The 22,355-nt window shown below is 45.5% G+C and overlaps 1 long non-coding RNA gene across 2 annotated transcripts; it reads right to left on the reverse strand.

The window, feature by feature from the left end:
• Nucleotides 1-15,296: 15,296 nt before the first annotated feature.
• On the reverse strand, nt 15,297-18,439 carry LOC122930739. Of its 2 annotated transcripts, none has more exons than XR_006388166.1 (3): nt 18,380-18,439; nt 15,980-16,077; nt 15,297-15,352 (listed from the first exon to the last, which is right to left on the reverse strand). It is a non-coding gene; the product is annotated as an uncharacterized LOC122930739 (long non-coding RNA). The 2 variants fall into 2 exon arrangements; XR_006388167.1 differs by lacking the exon at nt 18,380-18,439 and adding an exon at nt 18,260-18,311.
• Nucleotides 18,440-22,355: the final 3,916 nt, after the last annotated feature.

Consider the following 22,355-nt stretch of genomic DNA (forward strand, 5'->3'; position numbering starts at 1 on the left):
TCCTCTTCACACTGTACACTGCAGACTTTAGGTACAACTCATCTAGCTGCTTCTTACAGAAGTTCTCTGATGACTCAGCAATAGTAGGCCTAATCACAGATGAAGATGACATAGAGAGAACTGACCCATAAATGTGTGGATTGGTGCAAGCAGAACCACCTTGGGATCAATGCCGGGAAGACTAAGGAGATGGTTGTGGACTTCCGCAAGCAGACATCCTCCTAAACCAGTGGACATCCAGGGTATGGACATCGAGATTGTCAACACTTGGGTGTACTCCTAAGCTGGACTGGGCAGATAACATGGAAGCACTATACAGAGAGGGCCACAGCAGGCTTTACCTGCTTAGGAGGCTGAGAGTTTTTGGAGTGAAGAGGGCACTTCGGATCTTTTTAAACTCTGTGGTGGCATCAGCCATCTTCTTTGGAGTGGCCTGCTGGGGTAGCAGCATCTCAACCAGGGAGAGGAAGAGACTTGACAAACCGATTAGTAAGGCCAGCTCAGTCCTGGGGAGCCCCCCCTAGAACCAGTGCAGGTGATAGGTGAGAGAAGGATACTATCCAAGCTGATCTCCATGCTGGAGAATAACTCCCATCCCATGCATGAGACAGTGATAGCATTGTGCAGTACAGTCAGTACCGACTGCTTCGCTCCAAGCTCCAAGTGTGAGAAGGAGCGATATTGAAAGTCGTTTCTCCCTGCTGCTATTAGGCTGTAAAACCAACACTGACTCAAGTCAAGATAGACTGCACTCAGGGGGCATAACTATAGGGGTTGCAGAGGTAGCAGTCATTATGGGGCCCAAGAGCCAAAGGGGGCCCGAAGACCCTTGTACTACAGCCGTGGCCAAAAGTTTTGAGAATGACACAAATATTAGTTTTCACAAAGTTTGCTGCTAAACTGCTTTTAGTTTCAGTTGTTTCTGTGATGTAGTGAAATATAACTACATGCACTTCATACGTTTCAAAGGCTTTTATCGACAATTACATAACATTTATGCAAAGAGTCAGCATTTGCAGTGTTGGCCCTTCTTTTTCAGGACCTCTGCAATTCGACTGGGCATGCTCTCAATCAACTTCTGGGCCAATTCCTGACTGATAGCAACCCATTCTTTCATAATCACTTCTTGGAGTTTGGCAGAATTAGTGGATTTTTGTTTGTCCACCCGCCTCTTGAGGATTGACCACAAGTTCTCAATGGGATTAGGATCTGGGGAGTTTCCAGGCTATAGACCCAAAATGTCAACGTTTTGGTCCCCGAGCCACTTAGTTATCACTTTTGCCTTATGGCACGGTGCTCCATCGTGCTGGAAAATGCATTGTTCTTCACCAAACTGTTGTTTGATTGTTGGAAGAGGTTGCTGAGGGTGTTTTGGTACCATTCTTTATTCATGGCTGTTTTTTTGGGCAAAATTGTGAGCGAGCCCACTCCTTTGGATGAGAAGCAAGTGGCTTCTTTGCTGCCCTTCTTGACAACAGACCATCTTCCAAAAGTCTTCGCCTCACTGTGCGTGCAGATGCGCTCACACCTGCCTGCTGCCATTCCTTAGCAAGCTCTGCACTGGTGGCACTCCGATCCCGCTGCTGAATCCTCTTTAGGAGACGATCCTGGAGCTTGCTGGACTTTCTTGAACGCCCTGAAGCCTTCTTAACAAGAATTGAACCTCTTTCCTTGAAGTTCTTGACGATCCTATAAATTGTTGATTGAGGTGCAATCTTAGTAGCCTGTGAAGCCATTTTTATGCAACGCAATGATGGCTGCACGCGTTTCTTTGCAGGTCACCATGGTTAACAATGGAAGAACAATGATTTCAAGCATCACCCTCCTTTTAACAGGTCAAGTCTGCCATTTTAACCCAAATCAGCCTGACATAATGATCTCCAGCCTTGTGCTCGTCAACATTCTCACCTGAGTTAACAAGACGATTACTGAAATGCTCTCAGCAGGTCCTTTAATGACAGCAATGAAATGCAGTGGAAAGGTTTTTGGGGATTAAGTAAATTTTCATGGCAAAGAAGGACTATGCAATTCATCTGATCACTCTTCATAACATTCTGGAGTATAAGCAAATTGCTATTATAAAAACTTAAGCAGCACCTTTTCCAATATTTATGTAATTCTTAAAACTTTTGGCCACGACTGTACATAAGACACCAGTATAGAAAGTGCATGCTGGTCAAGTTACAACTCTGGCTGGAGGTAAGGTGTTAGGTCATGAATTTGGCATGGGAGGAGGGTGCCCCTTCAATTTTTGCCCTAGGCAGCACGAAGGCTATGTGCTTCACTGCCCCTGGCCACAAAGCCAGAAAGGGGGGCCAAGCTGAACTCTTGCACCGGGTCCCATGAGCCTTTAGCTACACCCCTGACTGCACTCATCGCTAACAGGTTCCTGTGGAAATCATTCCATCCAGAGACTGAATTTTATAAGCTGTGATATCTATATTCCTTATATTTTTATCTGTAATATACTGTCACTGTAAGGCCCCTTTCACACGAGCGAGTCTTCCACTCAGGTGCGATGCGTGACGTGAACGCATAGCACCCGCACTGAATCCTGACCCATTCATTTCAATGGGTCTGTGTGCATGAACGTTTTTTTTCACGCATCAGTTACGCAGCATGTTCTATATTCTAAAAAGTAGAATGAGTATAGTACAGTGGCTCTGACCTCTGCTTTTTTGGGGCTTCAGTGAAATACGCATTGCATCCGGAAGCAGGTGCAAAATGGTGCGAGTTTTACTGAACGCATCCGGACCTAATCCGTCACGCTCGTGTGAAAGAGGCCTATAGTTTTTATATTCTCTGTGCCGCTGTAAGGCCTCTTGCACGAACACCCACCGTGGGGCAGCCGCAACAGATCGCAGACCCATTCACTTTAATGGGTCCGCGATCCAGCCATTCTGCAAAAAGATAGAACATGTCCTATCTTTTTGCGGAACGGAAGTATGGGACGAAACTCCACGGAAGCATTCCGTAGGGTTCCATTCCGGATCTCCGGATTTGCAGACCCTTTAAAGTGAATGGGTCCGCATCAGTGATGCTTAATGCACACAGAACAATGCCTATGTATTGCGGATCCGCAAATGCGGTCCGCAATACGGCCACGGAGCGTGTGAAAGAGGCCCAATACTGTGAATTTCCCCAATGTGGGACTATTAAAGGATCTTATCTTCTGTAGTCCGCAAATTACAGATCCGCAATACATGGATACCAACCATGTACATTCCACAATATGCGGAACGGTCATCCGGCCCATTATAGAACAGTCCTATCTTTTGTGAATGCAATGGAACGGACATACGAATGCAGACAGCACACTGTTTGCTGTCAGCATTTTTTGTGTCCCCATTGAAGTTAACGGGTCTGCATCCGACCCAAAGAAGATGTGGATTGGGTGCAGACCAAAAAATACGTTTGTGTGCATGAGCCCTTAAGGGGAACCTGTCATCATGAAAACACAGTATAATCGGCAGGCAGCATTAGAGATGAGCGAATTTCATATTTTCAAATTCGTTCACACTTCGTTTGGTGGTAAAATGTGAATTGCGTTATGGAGTCCGTTACCACGGACCATAACGCAATTCTATGACGGAATGCCTTTAGAACTTGCAGTCCCGTTTCCGTTATGCAGGGAAGGGCTCCCCTGCATAACGGAACGGATCCGTTTTGCAGGCCATAGACTTCTATTATGACGGAGTGAATAACGGAATGCCTCTAAAGGCATTCCGTCATCATAGAATTGCGTTATGGTCCGTGGTAACGGAATCCATAACGCAATTCCCAAACGAAGTGTGAACGAATTTCATAAGAGGAAATTCACTTATCTCTAGGCAGCATGTTAGAGTAGGAGGAGCTGAGTAGATTAATATCTAGTTTTAACCCCTTCATGACTGGGCGACTTTCCATTTTTTCATTTTTGTTTTTTACTCCCTGGCTTCTGAAATCTTTTTTTATTTTTCCAGTTACAGCCATATGATTATTTTTTTTGCAGGACAAGTTGTACTTTCTAATGACACTTTTACGGTTGCATACAATGTAGTGTAAGGGCTGTTTCACACGAGCGGATGCCGTGTGTGACATCCGCTCCGTGAAAGAGTGCCAAGACCCGATGCAGACTGCAGAGGCACGGAGCATTAACATGACTGATAATGCTCCGTGCCTCTCTGTGAGATAAAGTTGTCACTGTGAATTCGTAGTAAAGAGATCACAGAGAGGCACGGAGCATTATCAGTCATGTTAATGCTCCGTGCCTCTGCAGTCTGCATCGGGTCTTGGCACTCTTTCACGGAGCGGATGTCACACATGGCATCCGCTCGTGGGAAACAGCCCTAAAGCAGGGGAAAAAAAAGAAATAAAAAATATAACTAATCTGCCGCACTTATGGGTTTTGTTTTTTCAGCATTTACTAGGCGTTAAAACTGACTTGTCATTAAAAATTTCTTGGTCAGTATGATTACAACGATACCACATATGTATAGTTTTTCTTACGTTTTAATGCTGAAATAAAATAAAAACTTTGGAAAAATCTATTGTTTTTTTCTTTTCATCTCCATATTCTGACCCCCATTAAGTTATTATAATTTTTTTAAAACGTGTATGGAGTTGTGTGAGGGCTCATTTTTTTGTGGGGCAATCTGTACATTTCATTGATACCATTTTGGAGTGTGTAAGATGTTTTGATCAATTTTTATTGAGATCAATATTTTTATAGTACTGTATTTTAGCACGCAGCGATGCCCATGATGTTTAGTTTTTTCTTTGTTTATGTATTTTTATCATTCATTTTGGAGAAAGGGGCGATTTGAAATTTTATATGATTTTTTACACTTTTTAATAGTACCCCTAGGAAACTTGTACAATCAATCATTTAGATTGCTTCTCTCATACACTTGCCATAGAATCATAGACTACATTAGGCAGTGGGAACAGGTTGAAGGAATAGATTCAGTATAAGTTATATATCATTCATTTAACTTCCTGCTCAATCTGGGCTTTGAAGTCGGGGAGACGGTCCCATCAGTGATTGACAGCCTTCCCTCTATGACTGTGTATACAGAGATAGCTGTCAATCACTGATAGGACCGCCTCCTGGACTTCAAAGCCCAGAATGAGCAGGAAATGAAATACAAGTTAGGGCTCTTTCACACTTGTGTTCTTTTCTTCCGGCATAGAGTTCCGTCGTCGGGGTTCTATGCCAGAAGAATACTGATCAGTTTTATCCTAATGCATTCTGAATGGAGAGAAATCCATTCAGGATGCATCAGGATGTCTTCAGTTCCGGACCGGAACGTTTTTTGGCCGGAGAAAATACCGCAGCATGCTGTGCTTTTTGCTCCGGCCAAAAATCCTGAAGACTTGCCGCAAGGCCGGATCCGGAATTAATGCCCATTGAAAGGCATTGATCCGGATCCGGCCTTAAGCTAAACGTCGTTTCTGCGCATTGCCGGATCTGACGTTTAGCTTTTTCTGAATGGTTACCATGGCTGCCAGGACGCTAAAGTCCTGGCAGCCATGGTAAAGTGTAGTGGGGAGCGGGGGAGCAGCATACTTACCGTCCGTGCGGCTCCCGGGGCGCTCCAGAGTGACGTCAGGGCGCCCCACGCGCATGGATGACGTGATCGCATGGCACGTCATCCATGCGCATGGGGCGCTCTGACGTCATTCTGGAGCGCCCCGGGAGCCGCACGGACTGTAAGTATACTGCTACTCCGCTCCCCACTACTACTATGGCAACCAGGACTTTAATAGCGTCCTGGCTGCCATAGTAACACTGAACGCATTTTGAAGACGGATCCGTCTTCAAATGCTTTCAGTTCACTTGCGTTTTTCCGGATCCGGCGTGTAATTCCGGCAAGTGGAGTACACGCCGGATCCGGGCAACGCAAGTGTGAAAGAGGCCTTAGTGCTCATGCACACGACTGTTGATGTTTTGCGGTCCGCTAATTGCAGATCCGCAAAACACAGATACCGGCCGTGTGCATTCCACATTTTATGGAACATCCTGCCTTCTATAAAACAGTCCTATCCTTGTCTGTAAAACCGACAAGAATAGTACGAGTAGTAGTACGAGCACATGGTGTGCGGTCTGCATCTTTTGTGGCCCCATTGCAGTGAATGGGTTCACATCCGACCCGCAAAAAAATAAAAATATATAATAATAATAATAATAATAATAATATGCGGACAAAAACGGTTGTGTGCATGAACCCTTATAATGAATCTTTTCCTATAAAACTATACATCAGTCTGCTCAGCTTATCCTGATCTATACAGCATTTTTATGGACATACACGCCCCCACATCATACTCTTGAATCACAAAACGGAAGGGTCGTGCAATGGCATAATAGAGATGACCTATCCTGAGACTGGTGGGGGTCTGACTCCCAGCCCCTCGCAGATCAGCTGTTTGAAGCACTGCTTCTTCTTCACAGTTTACCTGTGTGCTGTCTTTGTAGTGGTGGTGCAGTGTAATTACTTCTCAGGATGGAGCAGTTGTAATTACACTGCTCCGCCGCCATAAAGGAGACTTTGAAGAGGATGCAGTGCTCACAGCAGAGCTGCAACCACCTCAAACAGCAGACTAGTAGGAGTCGGAATAGGATAGGTCATCAGTATTTGGCCTCATGCACACGACCGCGCCTGCAGATTCGCAAAACATGATCCCGCCGTGTGTTCTGCAATTTGCAGAACAGAATGGGCTGCTTATAATAGAAATGCCTATTCTTGTCCGCAAAACGGATAAGAATATGACATGTTCTATTTTTTTGCGGGGACATGGAACAGCGCAACAGATGTGGACAGCACATTGAGTGTTGTCGGCATCTTTTGCAGCCCCATCGAAGTGAATGGGTCGTATTCCGAGCCGCCAAAAATTCAGTTCGGATGCGGAACCAAACAATGTTCGCGTGCATGAGGCCTTAGGGCTCAGCTACATGACATTTGTCGTGTAACATTTTTTGTAATGATAGTGAATGGTGTCGCACAAAAATCCATTCAAGTTGCAACCATTGACTATCATTACAAAAACTGTTGCGCAACATGTCACAGTGTAGCTGTACCCTTAGACCACTGCACAACCTCTTTAGAGGTTTTCCATCTATATTAACTGTTTCAGGCCCCTGCCTTCCCAGAGCCATAACTTTTTTATTTGTCTGTTCACATAGCCATATGAGGGCTTGTTTTTTGCGGGACAAGTTGTACTTTCCAATGCCACCATTTAATATTGCATATGATGTAGTGAGAAGCAGGAAAGAAATTCCAAATGGGGTGAAATTCCACCACAGTTTTACGGGTTTATTTACTACGTTCGATGTACGATAAAACTGACCAGTTACTTTTATTCTTCAGGTCAGTACAAATCCGGCGATACCTAATATGTATAGTTTTTCTTGCGTTCTGATACAAAAAATTATATATATATATTTATTTTTATTTTAAAAAGTGGGGACATTTTTTATTTTTTGGTTGGCAAATTTTGACCCCTGCAACTTTTTTGTAATTATGTTTACGGAACTGTATGGGGGCTCATTTTTTGTGGGGCGATCTGAACTTTTTATTGATACCACTCTGGGGTGTGTGACTTTTTGATCACTTTTTATAAAAAATTGTAGAAAGTAAAGCGACCAAAAACGGCGAATCGGCCATTTGGACGATTTATTCCGTTTTGCTGTTTGCCGTATGGGGAATATATTTTTATACTATGGGGATTTTCGCACATCGTGACACAAATGATGTGAATTTTTGTAATTCTCTTATTTTGGGAAAGGGGGGGCGATTAGAATTTTTTTTTTTTTTTTTTTTTTTTTTAATAGTTCCCATAGGGAACTATAACATGCAATCATTAGATTGTGCATTGGAGTCTATGATAATGGCATTGGAATCTATGATGATTTTACTACTTTCCTATGGAGCCCTACTACAGGCAAGGGCTCCATAGGAAATACTATGCAGCAACCTCCTGTCATGCACACACGCTCCAGCTCCTCTGATCGCTGCACGGGGGAGCCAGCGCATAACCGGAAGTGGGTGCTTTCTGTTTTCAGCGCGCTCAGATGTAGTGGTCAGGATTGACCAAGGCATCTGAGGGGGTAAATGTCTGTGATTGGCATTACTGCCGGTTGCAGACATGAGCTGCGGGTGTCTGCTATAAGAAGTAGGCGGCCACCCGCTGGCTATGTCGTCTGCACCGCTCAGGAGTGGGCGCCATCTTTAAAGACCCGCCCAGCACCATACATGTACGGCTGGGCGTTAATATTTATTATTTTACTAACATACACAGACTTTCCAAGTGTCCCTTTTTTGGAGGGACAGTCCCGTTTTTTGACCCAAGTCAGGGTCCCTCTTTGTTCCATTTATGTCCCTCTTTTTGATCTGAGGTATAGATTTTCATTATTGCATTTACAATATTGATCCAGAAAGGGTTTGGTTGTCTCGCTTAAGCATATTAGAGCCCTCCTTTCATAATTTGATGCAATTCGAATTTAAAAAATTTCTATATTCAGAAAGTTCTATATTACAGTGTATAGATATGCAAGAAAAATTGATCTTTCACACAATAAACCATAAGTGTCCCTCTTTGAAAGTCCAAAAAGTTGGGGAGATGAGCATACATTATATATATATATATATATAGCTCACTCACTCTCCCTGATCCCCTCACCCTCATATTTTCCCTCAATATGCCAAGGCGAGGCTGCATCCAGCAAAAGTGAAAAGCATGAGTACTAGTTGATTTTACAGCAAACATATGGAAGATTGTAACCCCCATCTTGTGATTCCCTTGACCAACACTACAAATAAACCATAGAAAACCAGGTTAGAATTACTTCATATCACAGAAAAGGGCCATACTTACTAATACAGGGGCAGGTTAAATGCTAGTTCACCTCAGACAGGCCACAATGTTATATCTGTGAGGCTGCTCAGGTGCACAATGCTGATGAATCTCATCCACTCACACACCTACCATTCAGGGGTGGGGGCTGGCCACTCAGGCCTAGTTCACACTTCAGTGATTTCCATCAGTGATTGTGAGCCAGAAGTTGAGGCTACGCAGATATAATGGACATATCTGCACCTGGTAAGTGTTTTTGACCGACACCTGGTTGCCCACTGATGAAAATCACTGACCAAAATACTGATGTGCGAGCTAGGCCTCACACGTGAGTGTTTTGGTCAGTGATTGTAAGCCAAAACCAGAAATGGAGCCTTCAAAGAGAGAAGGTATAGTGAAAAATTTGCGCTTGTTTTGTGTTTTTGACCCGCATCTGTTTTTGTTTTACAACTATTGATGAAAATCTATGACCAAACAGTGATGTGTGATCTAGGCCTCAGTATTATAATTGCAAACAGATAGGCTTTTAGGGTATATTCACACATGTATGTTTTTGTTCAGTTTGATGCAGTTTTCATATAATTGACCCATGGGGTATTGCTACTTATCTGCAGGGCTGTTAGAGTACTTTCACATGTAGGTTTTTGCTGGCATTATTCTGTAACATTATTCATGTTTTTAGTACAATTTTTTGCACCTGCATTTTTGGTGATTTTTTTTTTTTTTTTTTTTTTTTTTTTCTTTCTTTCTTTCTTTCTTTCTTTCTTTATGGTAAGAATGCCAGCTTCAGATGTTAGCTAAAGGTGTATGGGAATTATGAAACAAAGATCATCTAAGCATATTTTTCTACTGGTGTATTTTATTTTTTTATTTATGTGGCTCCCCCCCCCCCCCCTTTTTGGCTTATTTTAAAAAATGTAGCATATTGTAGCTCTTGGCTTTTTTTTTCAGGTGTTTTCATATTTTTCACACCTTTTTCTATAGAGGAAAAAATGCTGGTGAGCAAGCACATTGGGGTCACATACTATAATGTCTCTGCCTGTTTTCAGTAAGGCCTCATGCACACAACAGTTTTTCTCAGCCTCCGTTCCATTTTTTTGCTGCTAGGATAGGGACCCATTAATTTCAATGGGTCAGCAAAAAAATGCTGATAGTTCATCCGTTTGTGTTCCGCGTCCGTTGTCCGTGTTTCCCTTTAGCAAACAAAATAGTGCATGTTCTACTATTTTTACATTTGCAGACAAGGATAGGCATTTATTACAAGGGATCTGTGGGAAAAAAATGGATGCCGCATCAGTTATTTTTTTTTGACGGACGCAAAAAACAACTGTCGTGTGCATGAGGCCTAAAAAGCCTGTTTCTGACTCTTATTTTTTGTGTGTCTCATTTACCCACAGATTTTGCCCGTGTTTTGGAGGTATTGCGCTTTTTGCACCTATTTTGATTATTATAATATTATACTAATTCAGAAGTTTTTAAACTTTTGCACCTATTTTTACATTTGACCACGGCATCTGGGAGCTCAAAAATCGGGGATCAAGGGAAGCCGGATGGTGTGTGCTGCAGCCTCCGTCCCTCTGATCCTAGGCTGCCGCAGGGCTCCATAGAAAGATAGGAGCACATTCGGAACGGTATTAATACCTCTGGGCTGGCTCTTGATGAGCCTAAGTTATGTAGAGGCGCCGGCCTCCACATAACTTAGGCGCATCCACCGCCGGTGATGCGTTATCCTACCCTACCTCGTGAGATTTCCCTACCCTCTGACTTCCTGTCGCATGAGCGATGACGTCGGGGGGCGTGTCTCACTTTTCTCCATCTGCGCATGCCCAAAAGGACACTCTAGTGAAAAGCTCAAGGCTGAACTTAGCAGCACGCTGGGAACCTGCGCATGTGTCTGGGAGCCGAGGTAGGGAAAAATTACGTCCCAGTGCGCAAGCGCCGAGGGTAAGCATGAATATCCATGCCAAAAGCACTTTTAACCCTTTGCAGGAGCTATTCTCATATTGGTTCTTGATTGACTGTCCTCCTATATATAGGTTCTATTATATAGGGGGTCTGTCTGCACAGTATATTTGGGGGGCTGTCTGCGCAGTATATTTGGGAGTCTGTCTGCGCAGTATATAGGGGGCTGTCTGCACATTAAATGGGGGGGGGCTGTGTGCGCAGTATATGGGGGGGGCTGTGTGCGCAGTATATGGGGGGGGCTGTGTGCGCAGTATATGGGGGGGCTGTGTGCGCAGTATATGGGGGGGCTGTGTGCGCAGTATATGGGGGGGCTGTGTGCGCAGTATATGGGGGGGCTGTGTGCGCAGTATATGAGGGGCTGTCTGCGCAGTATATGGGGGGCTGTCTGCGCAGTATATGGGGGGGCTGTCTGCGCAGTATATGGGGGGGGGCTGTCTGCGCAGTATATGGGGGGGGGCTGTCTGCGCAGTATATGGGGGGGCTGTCTGCGCAGTATATGGGGGGCTGTCTGCGCAGTATATGGGGGGGCTGTCTGCGCATTAAATGGGGGGGCTGTGTGCGCAGTGTATTGGGGGGCTGTGTGCGCAGTGTATTGGGGGGCTGTGTGCGCAGTGTATTGGGGGGCTGTGTGCGCAGTGTATTGGGGGGCTGTGTGCGCAGTGTATGGGGGGGCTGTGTGCGCAGTATATGGGGGGGGCTGTGTGCGCAGTATATGGGGGGGGCTGTGTGCGCAGTATATGGGGGGGGGCTGTGTGCGCAGTATATGGGGGGGGCTGTGTGCGCAGTATATGGGGGGGGGCTGTGTGCGCAGTATATGGGGGGGGGCTGTGTGCGCAGTATATGGGGGGGGGCTGTGTGCGCAGTATATGGGGGGGGGGGCTGTGTGCGCAGTATATGGGGGGGGGCTGTGTGCGCAGTATATGGGGGGGGGCTGTGTGCGCAGTATATGGGGGCTGGCTGTGTGCGCAGTATATGGGGGAGGTCTGTGCAGTATATGGGGGAGGTCTGTGCAGTATATGGGGGGGCTGTCTGTGCAGTATATGGGGGGGCTGTCTGTGCGGTACGGTATATTGGGGGATGTATGTGCAGCATATTTGGGGGGGCAGTGTATTATATTTGTGGCCTGTGTGTTAGATGTGTACAACCCTATTTTAACGAAAAAATAAATAAAAATTCCCTATATCTCCTATGCCATGGCATGTTTTTTGCTACGAAACTGCAGTCATCTCGTCACTTGGAGAAGGATGAGAAGCGGCCCCCATCCAGAAGGACACACCTGCCACCAAATCCGTCTCTCACTGGATTCTGTAATCCCCGTCTGCTGTGTATGTGTGCACCGTCCGTCTGCTGCACTGCGTCTGTTCTGCCATTTGCTCTAACCATTTTAATAAAAAAAATATTGTGTCACAACTCTGACCAGCATGTTCTCCTATGGAACACAAAGTACCTGAAGTGGTAAGAAGAAGCCCATGTGTGAGGCCCGCGCCCTGGCGGGAGCATTGAAGGGGCATCTGACAGGTGAGGAGCTGCTCCAGCATTGTGTACTGTGATCACCACGAGTTCAGAAGTCGGCAACCATAGGCTGTCCACATGCTGTGAATTACATCTCCCATCATGCTGGTAAAGTATTATGGGAGGTGTAGTCCAAAACATCTGGAATACCAAATGCGTATGAATGAAAAGCATGGTGTGTGACTGGTCAGTAACAAGGGTTGAAGCCTTGACGTGGCGTTACTGCTCACATGTGTATCCATGTGCCAATTCAACCAATGTGAGTGACTGTAATTAATACTGATTAGGTAACTATAAATACTGTGACAATGGAGAATTAAACGACTGTATCTCCTACACACTGTTTACACCGTGACCGTATCTCCTACACACCGCTTACACTGTGACCGTATCTCCTACACACCGCTTACACTGTGACCGTATCTCCTACACACCGCTTACACTGTGACCGTATCTCCTACACACCGCTTACACCGTGACCGTATCTCCTACACACTGCTTACACCGGGACCGTATCTCCTACACACTGCTTACACCGTGACCGTATCTCCTACACACTGCTTACACCGTGACCGTATCTCCTACACACTGCTTACACCGTGACCGTATCTCCTACACACTGCTTACACCGTGACCGTATCTCCTACACACCGCTTACACCGTGACCGTATCTCCTACACACCGCTTACACCGTGACCGTATCTCCTACACACCGCTTACACCGTGACCGTATCTCCTACACACCGCTTACACCGTGACCGTATCTCCTACACACCGCTTACACCGTGACCGTATCTCCTACACACCGCTTACACCGTGACCGTATCTCCTACACACTGCTTACACTGTGACCGTATCTCACCTTTTGGACTCTTGTACACGACTATATGCACTAAAACATGTATAGTGTTAGTTAACGGGCCATATTGATCGTGCGTACAGGAGCACATGGCATCTTGATGTTGTCCATGTTGTGCCTCACAATGGGCTATTGTCCCGCATTCATATGATCTATTCTCTATTCTATGCTAAACAATAGTCCCACCTGAAGCTCGACTTGCGCAGCATCATTGTAATCTAGGATTGTGTGTACTCCTGTTGGCATGATCAATGCCAGTGCGGGACATATGGCCCTCTTGTAGGGAATACAGCCGTGTGAAAGAGGCCTTAAAATGAGTTTTCTCATCTCAGACAATAGGGGCATATCGCTTGGATATGCCCCCATTGTCTTATAGCTGCTGTTCCCCGCACCTATATTGAGAACTGGTCCCCGAAATTGGAGTATGGCGCAATGCGCATGCTCTGCCGCCCTCCATTCTTCTCTATGTGAGAGTTGTGGATTAGCAAACAGTGGTCGACGGACCCCATTAAATCTGGTGCCCTCCAGCCACAGCGCTACCTGCTCCGTTCTCAATATAGGTGCGTGTCCTATCGGTGGTACCCACACCTATCAGACAATGGTTGCATATTCAAGTGATATGCCACCATTGATTGGGATACCCCTTTAACAGCAGTTAGTCCCTTGTGTGTCCATTGTGGTAATCACACTAGTTATGTCATAGCGTCATAGGGAAATCATTAATCAAACTGTTAAATTACAATTTATTAATGAATTCCTGATGATGCGGATGGACCGTGACTCCCACAAGGGCTCATATGGAAGGGCACAAGATTGAACGACGAACAAGCCTTTGCTGTTCATGTGCCAATCATAGGGTCTACGATCAATAAAGAGCCAACAGATAGCTCATTACTGATTGTATTGTTCATGGTTCACCTTTGGCAATAATGTCGTTTAGGAAAAAAAAAAAAATACCAAGGGCTTTTCAATAAACGTACAGTAGTGACCCTATGGTAGTTGTAATGTCACCACAGCGGTAGTGCCAAAGGTTACTGTTACCCTGTACCGGCCAATGAAAACACAAATACATCGAAGTTAACTATACATTTTTATATTTTTGTATAAATTACAATATATCCATAAAAAAAAAAAAAAATATATATATATATATATACATACTATACAAAAAATAATTTTTAGTGGAGTAGGACTGTCGGGTAGGTGGTTTGAGGTTGGCAATGGTAGCCCCCCTGTCCTCTTTATTCTCTGAGCTAAAAATACAGTCCACAAGAAAGGATGCGGGTTGAAATTGTGGGTTGTATAAGGGTCTGAGGAGGAGGGTACCCGAGCATGTGTAGAGGTGGTGGGGAAAATAGTGGGACGGAGAAGTAGAAAAGAGACAGAAGTGAACACATGCCCGGGGGCTGGGAATGGGAAGGTTGTCGGTAATGGTCACTGGTGTGGGATGGGGTTGTGGGGGCCGTGGCCAATTTCTGTGACACATTCTCTAAGCATGATATTAAACTCATGCAACTGCTCGGGCGTCATTGAGTCCACCAAATTGATTATGCTTACCCCATAATGGTAGTTAGGGCTGCATTGGATCGCCGACTCTGCTCCCTCCCAGCGGCGAATCAAGGCAGCACTAAACTCCTTCTGATGTTCGTCCAAACCTTCTACAGTGTTGGAAACAACCTCTACACGGTCCACATAATCATTTTGCTTTGGCCTACCGGATCTCTGCCTGCTCAGCAGGGCTCTTAAATTTTGATGTCAACCTAGAGCCTCTGTTGAGCAGAGGGATCCGGTAGGGGACCCGGATTCTCCCGAGCAGATGCATGAGGGACAGGAGGTCTGGCGTTGGCGATCCATTCATTTTCCGCATCAGGGGGTTGTTCAGTCTCCAGAGCGCTGCTCTTAGTTCTGTATGAAAAAAATGAAATAAAAATTTACCTTTAAAAACACCATCCATGTCCGATGCTACGTCTACATTACACCATAAGTTGGCTGTCCAAAACAGGGTAGCCAAACGCTTTGCTGTTACAGACAGTCCCTTAAATTACATTTCTTTTTACATTTCATTTACATTTCTTTAAAAAATATATATAATTTACCTTCTTTGTGCCATTGTGCGTCGTCGTAAACCTCCTTCTTATAGTCCATCCTGAAGCCGTCCTGGATAGATCAGCGTTGTGTAACCTGTTTAAATGTTGGGGGAAAAAAAACATAACATGATGTAAGGTTAAGAACAATATGAATGTTTAAAAAAAAAAAATTGCTGTTCTTACAACATATCTTCTGAGACACCGCATTTAAATCCCCCCAGGTCTCAGAAAGGTCAGAACATATGTCCCTCTATGGCCGTGTAAGCGGTGTGTAGGAGATACGGTCACGGTGTAAGCGGTGTGTAGGAGATACGGTCACGGTGTAAGTGGTGTGTAGGAGATACGGTCACGGTGTAAGCAGTGTGTAGGAGATACGGTCACGGTGTAAGCGGTGTGTAGGAGATACAGTCGTTTAATTCTCCATTGTCACAGTATTTATAGTTACCTAATCAGTATTAATTACAGTCACTCACATTGGTTGAATTGGCACATGGATACACATGTGAGCAGTAACGCCACGTCAAGGCTTCAACCCTTGTTACTGACCAGTCACACACCATGCTTTTCATTCATACACATTTGGTATTCCAGATGTTTTGGACTACACCTCCCATAATACTTTACCAGCATGATGGGAGATGTAATTCACAGCATGTGGACGGCCTATGGTTGCCGACCTCTGAACTCGCGGTGATCACAGTACACAGGAGCAGCTCGTCACGTGTCAGATGCCCCTTCAATGCTCCCGCCAGGGCGCAGGCCTCAAACATGGGCTTCTTCATTCCACTTCAGGTACTTCGTGTTCCATAGGAGAACATGCTGGTCAGAGTTGTGACACAAAAAAATTAATTAAAATTGTTAGAGCAAATGGCACAACAGACGCAGTGCAGCAGGCTGACGGTGCACACACATACACAGCAGGCTGACGGTGCACACACATACACAGCAGGCTGACGGTGCACACACATACACAGCAGGCTGACGGTGCACACACATACACAGCAGGCTGACGGTGCACACACATACACAGCAGGCGTTGATTACAGAATCCAGTGAGCGACGGATGGGGGCCGCTTCTCATCCTTCTCCAAGTGACGAGATGGCTGCAGTTTCGTAGTATTTGTTAAATTAGGGTTGTACACATCTAACACACAGGCCACACGTGGTGCACAGCTCCACATCTAACGCACAGCCCACAAATATAATACACTGCCCCCCCAAAAGTATGCTGCACATACATCCCCAATATACTGTACCGCACAGACAGCCCCCCCATATACTGCGCATTAAACAGCCCACCCCATATACTTCGCATACATCCCCCCCATATACTTCGCAGACGACCCCACATATACTGCGCAGACAGCACCCCCACATATACTGCGCAGACATCCCCCCCATATACTGCCCAGACAGCCCCCCCTATACTGCGCAGACATGCCCCCACCATATACTGCGCATACAGGCCCCCCCCATATACTGCGGCAGACAGCCCCCACCATATTACTGCGCAGCAGCCCCCATATACTGCGCAGAACACCCCCATATACTGCGCAGACGCCCCCCCCATTTAATGCGCAGACGAACCCCCAATATACTGCGCATACAGCCCCACCCATAATACTGCCAGACATCCCCCCCATATACTCTCAGCAGCACCCCCTATACTGCGCATACAGTCCCCCCCATATAACGCCGCAGAACCGCCCCCCCATATACTGCGCCAGACAGCCCCCCATATACTTGCGCAGACAGCCCCCCCCATATACTGCGCAGACAGCCCCCCCATATACTGCGCAGACAGCCCCCCATATACTGCGCAGACAGCCCCCCCAATATACTTGCGCAGACAGCCCCCCATATACTGCGCAGAGCAGCCCCCCCATATACTGCGCAGACAGCCCCCCAATACTTCGCAGATAGCCCTCACATATTATGCCGGCAGACAGCCCCCCAATACTGCTGCTAGATAGCCCCCCCATATAGCTGCGCAGATAGCACCACATTAAATGCGCGATAGCACCCCCCATCATACTGCGCAGATAGCCCCCATATACTGCGCAGACATGCCCCCCCTATACTATGCGCAGATAGCCCCCCCCCAGGTAATACTGCGCAGACAGCCCCCCCATATACTGCGCAGAACAGCCCCCCCATATACTGCGCAGACAGCCCCCCCATATACTGCGCAGTACGCCCCCCCTATACTGCGCAGACAGCCCCCCCTATACTGCGCAGACAGCCCCCCCATATACTGCGCAGACAGCCCCCCCATATACTGCGCAGACAGCCCCCCCATATACTGCGCAGACAGCCCCCCCATATACTGCGCAGACAGCCCCCCATATACTGCGCAGACAGCCCCCCCATATACTGCGCAGACAGACCCAATATACTGCGCAGACAGACCCCCAATATACTGCGCAGACAGACCCCCATATACTGCGCAGACAGACCCCCCATATACTGCGCAGACAGACCCCCCCATATACTGCGCAGACAGCCCCCCCATATACTGCGCAGACAGCCCCCCCCATATACTGCGCAGACAGCCCCCGCAGACAGCCCCCCCATATACTGCGCAGACAGCCCCCCCCATATACTGCGCAGACAGCCCCCCCCATATACTGCGCAGACAGCCCCCCCCATATACTGCGCAGACAGCCCCCCCCATATACTGCGCAGACAGCCCCCCCCATATACTGCGCAGACAGCCCCCCCCATATACTGCGCAGACAGCCCCCCCCATATACTGCGCAGACAGCCCCCCCCATATACTGCGCAGACAGCCCCCCCAATATACTGCGCAGACAGCCCCCCAAATATACTGCGCAGACAGCCCCCCAAATATACTGTGCAGACAGACTCCCCCCATATACTGTGCAGACAGACCCCCTATATAATAGAACCTATATATAGGAGGACAATCAGTCAAGAACCAATATGAGAATAGCTCCTGCAAAGGGTTAAAAGTGCTTTTGGCATGGATATTCATGCTTACCCTCGGCGCTTGCGCACTGGGACGTAATTTTCCCCTACCATCACATTGCGCAGGCGCGTATATCGGGTGGATTTTAATGAGTTAACTGCGCTTGCGCACTGACCCGTGATTTTTCCCTACCTTGGCTCCCAGACGCATGCGCAGGTTCCCGGCGTGCTGCTAAGTTCAGCCTTGAGCTTTTCACTAGAGTGTCCTTTTGGGCATGCGCAGATGGAGAAAAGTGAGACACGCCCCCCGACGTCATCGCTCATGCGACAGGAAGTCAGAGGGTAGGGAAATCTCACGAGGTAGGGTAGTATAACGCTACACCGGCAGCTAACAGCCTTAAATCTATGCCAGCTCCCTTGCTGGTGTAGTTTTCTATGCAAAAAAAAAAGATAAATGAGATGGGCCTGCAGGCCCGCCCTCTTTCCCACCAACACTAAGCCCCCCTTTTTTAGAACTGGCATATGTGGCGTGGTGGGGGAAGAAGTTGCAGATTTGGCTGCAAATCTGCAACTGAATTGCAACAGATATATGACAAAAAGTGGCGAATATCTACTCATTATACAATGTATAAAAGTAGGGTGGCTCACCTGTACCCTGTATGGAAAGGGTGCACTGATCTCAGTGACTCATCCGGTCACTAAATAAAATGTAAGGACAAACTCCCCTTGCAGAATCACTCTGAGAAACAATTTATTTATAAGCTGAGTACATAGTAATACATAATTGATATAAAATATAAGATATATATATATATAAAAGTGAAAGAACTATAAAATAAAAATAGCAAGCAAATCCACAACACCTGTAATAAAATAGTGGCGCAATTCTGGATGTTTTATTTGAAGATCAATTATATCTCTTTCCTCCCTATAAATATGAGTGCTGCAACAAGTGTGAACTGTTATCTTAATGTTTTTATCTACATATACATAACCAACAATAAAAACATGTAGAACATATACAAATTATATGAAATCACCCAAAAGGATAAATGCGGTTTTAATGCGTTTTTTTGATAAAGAGATTCCAAAGTAGGTGTAGATAATCACATTCATGTTCTTTTGTGTCTAAATATACATAACCAATAATAAAACCATACATCCACCAAAAGGGGTATGTGCGGTTTTGATGCAGTTCTCATGTGGTTTTTAAACCAACATGGGATTATACATTTCACTTAATATACTATATTGGAATTCTACCAATTATACTTATATTTATATTTTTCTTTTCTTTTTACATATCTCTTTATTATTTAATATTTGTGATTTTTTTTGTATTTTTTTTTTTTATGATTTTTCTTCTCATCTAGATGGAATTCAGTTTCAAAATGAAAATCAATGGGTGGTGGGCATCTTGAAACTGAATTTCATCTAGATGAGAAGAAAAATCATGAAAAAAATAAAAATCATTTAGTATAGCAATTGAGTTAGGCCTAGTTCACACAAACGTATGGCTTTTATAGTTTTTTTTGCGGTCCGTTTTTCACGGATCCGTGGTTCCGTTTTTGGGTTCCATTGTGTTTCCGTTATTCTGTATGCCATGTACAATATACAGTAATTACATAGAAAAAAATTGGGCTGGGCATAACATTTTCAATAGATGGTTCAGAAAAAAACGGAACGGATACGGAAGACATACGGATGCATTTCCGGACCCGTTGACTTCAATGGAGCCACGGAACGTGATTTGCGGGCAATAATAGGACATGTTCTATCTTTCAACGGAATGGAAAAACGGAAATGGAATGCATACGGAGTACATAACGTTTTTTTTTCCCCGGAACCATTGCAATGAATGGTTCCGTATACAGAACACAAAAAAATGGCCCGTACATTCGCAAAAAAAAAAAACGTTCGTGTGAACTAGGCCTTATTCAACAAAAGGTATCTGTATATATATATATTTTTTTCTTATTTTCTACTTTCACACTAGCGTTCGGGGCTCCGCTTGTGAGTTCCGTTTGAAGGCTCTCACAAGCGACCCCGAACGCATCCGTACTTCAGCAGGCGGACACCTGAACGTGTGGAGGCAAACGGATCCGTCCAGACTTACAATGTAAGTCAATTGGGACGGATCCGTTTGAAGTTGACACAATATGGCTCAATTTCAAACGGATCCGTTCCCCATTGACTTTCAATGTAAAGTCTGGACGGATCCGTCTGAGCAACTTTCACACTTAGAATTTTTTCTAAAATATAATGCAGACGGATCCGTTCTGAATGGATCCCATGGTCTGCATTATAGGAGCAGATCTGTCTGTGCAGACACCAGACGGATCCGCTCTGAACGCAAGTGTGAAAGTAGCCTTAGTCCTACTTACTGCCTCCTGAGCTGTGATAGGGAGAGCACAGACACGCCCCCTTAGCTCCAGCAGAAAAGACACTCCCCCTGAGCTGCCAGCTTGATATAAATCTAGCAGAGCAATGAATGGGGAGATCACTGGAGCCATGTGAGGTGCAGGGCTGGTTCTAGCTTTGTTAGAAAGAGATTGTCATGTACTATATGGTGTCTGATTTTCATTTTTTACGTTAATCCTGGGATAATCCCTTTAAGTTTGCTGTGCCCATGCACACTGGAGCCAGTACAGCCCTGATGCCTGCTTGCAATATGACAACCACAACCAGCAGTAAACCAGTAATGGTTCAGTACCTGTAAATAAAGAGTGGCTATAAAGGCACGATGGAACACAATACTGCAAAAGTAATATGACCGAGTTAACCATGCTGAGCAACTGCAGTCCAATGCACAATAAAAAGATTTTAGTTTAGACATAAATTTGTAAGGGGGTGAAGTTCAGGCTTGCAGGCGGTTTATCTCAAACACCCCTTTTCAGTAACCATACTTTGGATCTTTGCAATATGAATTTGTACAGAAGCATCTGCATGAGCCCTAACCTGTTCTAGTGACGCTCAAATGTATCCCAATTTAGCTCATTGTTCATAAAATTCTATCCTAAGAGTCAGCTTTTATTATATTCGATTGAATGTCTCATTTTTAGATCAAACCATAACTCATCCACTTGTGAGCTCCATACCCTACGGTGAGAAGGATCTGTCACTACTTCCCAATAAAAGGTGTACTATGCAGTTCTTGACTGGATTTGGGGCTTGAAAACCATTCCCAAAAGATGTTGGTTAAAAAATATATATTCTTTTTAGCTTTCAGCCACACATGCATCCTTCACATAGTGCCACGAGGTGTGAAGGGAAAAGTACTTGGAGAACTCTGCATGACTTGCTAGTCAAGCTGTCAGATGTACTCTATCATAGATGGCTTCCTCTGCATGTCGCTGAGGAGAGAGAGCACAGTGTCAGAAAGTAAAGGCTCTCCAGAGTAAATGGAGTTTCATGGGAATGATGTTTCTGTATTTTCTACGAAGGTCACTGTATGCACAGTGCACATTATGTAGTCAAGAAGAAAAGAGAACTCTAACATGACCACAGTCTGGAATCTTCCACATCTTTAAACAACTAAAAATGGTGGTAGTTGGTTGTACCGTTGCATTGTGGTAACATTAACACGTGAACCAAAAAATGTAATTTTTCAGATCGGGGGGCAACACATTCGGCCTGTGATGCTATTGTGTATGGACACTGACCATCTGCATGACATGTTTGTCCATGTCTAATCACATGTAATTTTCATATCAGAGAAAAAGTGAGTGGTGTATATCGTGGTAGCAAAGACAGGTAAGTACTATTGGTGAACTTTGTGGCCAACTCTGCAACCCCTCAAAAATTGTCAGAATTGGGGCACCTGACTTCTGTGTTGCACACCAGAAAGGAGCAGATGAGATGACTTCTTCATTGTTGTTTATAGGAGTAAAGAGACATTTGGATAATCAGCAACTCACATATGCAGCAAGCCTCTCAGAAGTCAGAGCGGAAGATGGGAGTGATAGTGGCTGTGGCTGCAGAAAGTCTATCACGGTGGCTTTCCTCACATCGTTGCTCCCTATGGCCAGTGCAGTGAGAGGAGGGCGCACCTTTTTCCCCCGCAGGGCACTCCCCAGTGTTAGGGCTTCTGCCTGATGGTAGTTTGAGGTGCCCTTGGTGTCCACATTTATATGGGTGCAAGGCAGGGCATGTAGTGTGTGCAATGGCTG

Source organism: Bufo gargarizans, chromosome 3 (genome assembly GCF_014858855.1).
Source record: "Bufo gargarizans isolate SCDJY-AF-19 chromosome 3, ASM1485885v1, whole genome shotgun sequence".
NCBI lineage: Eukaryota > Metazoa > Chordata > Amphibia > Anura > Bufonidae > Bufo > Bufo gargarizans.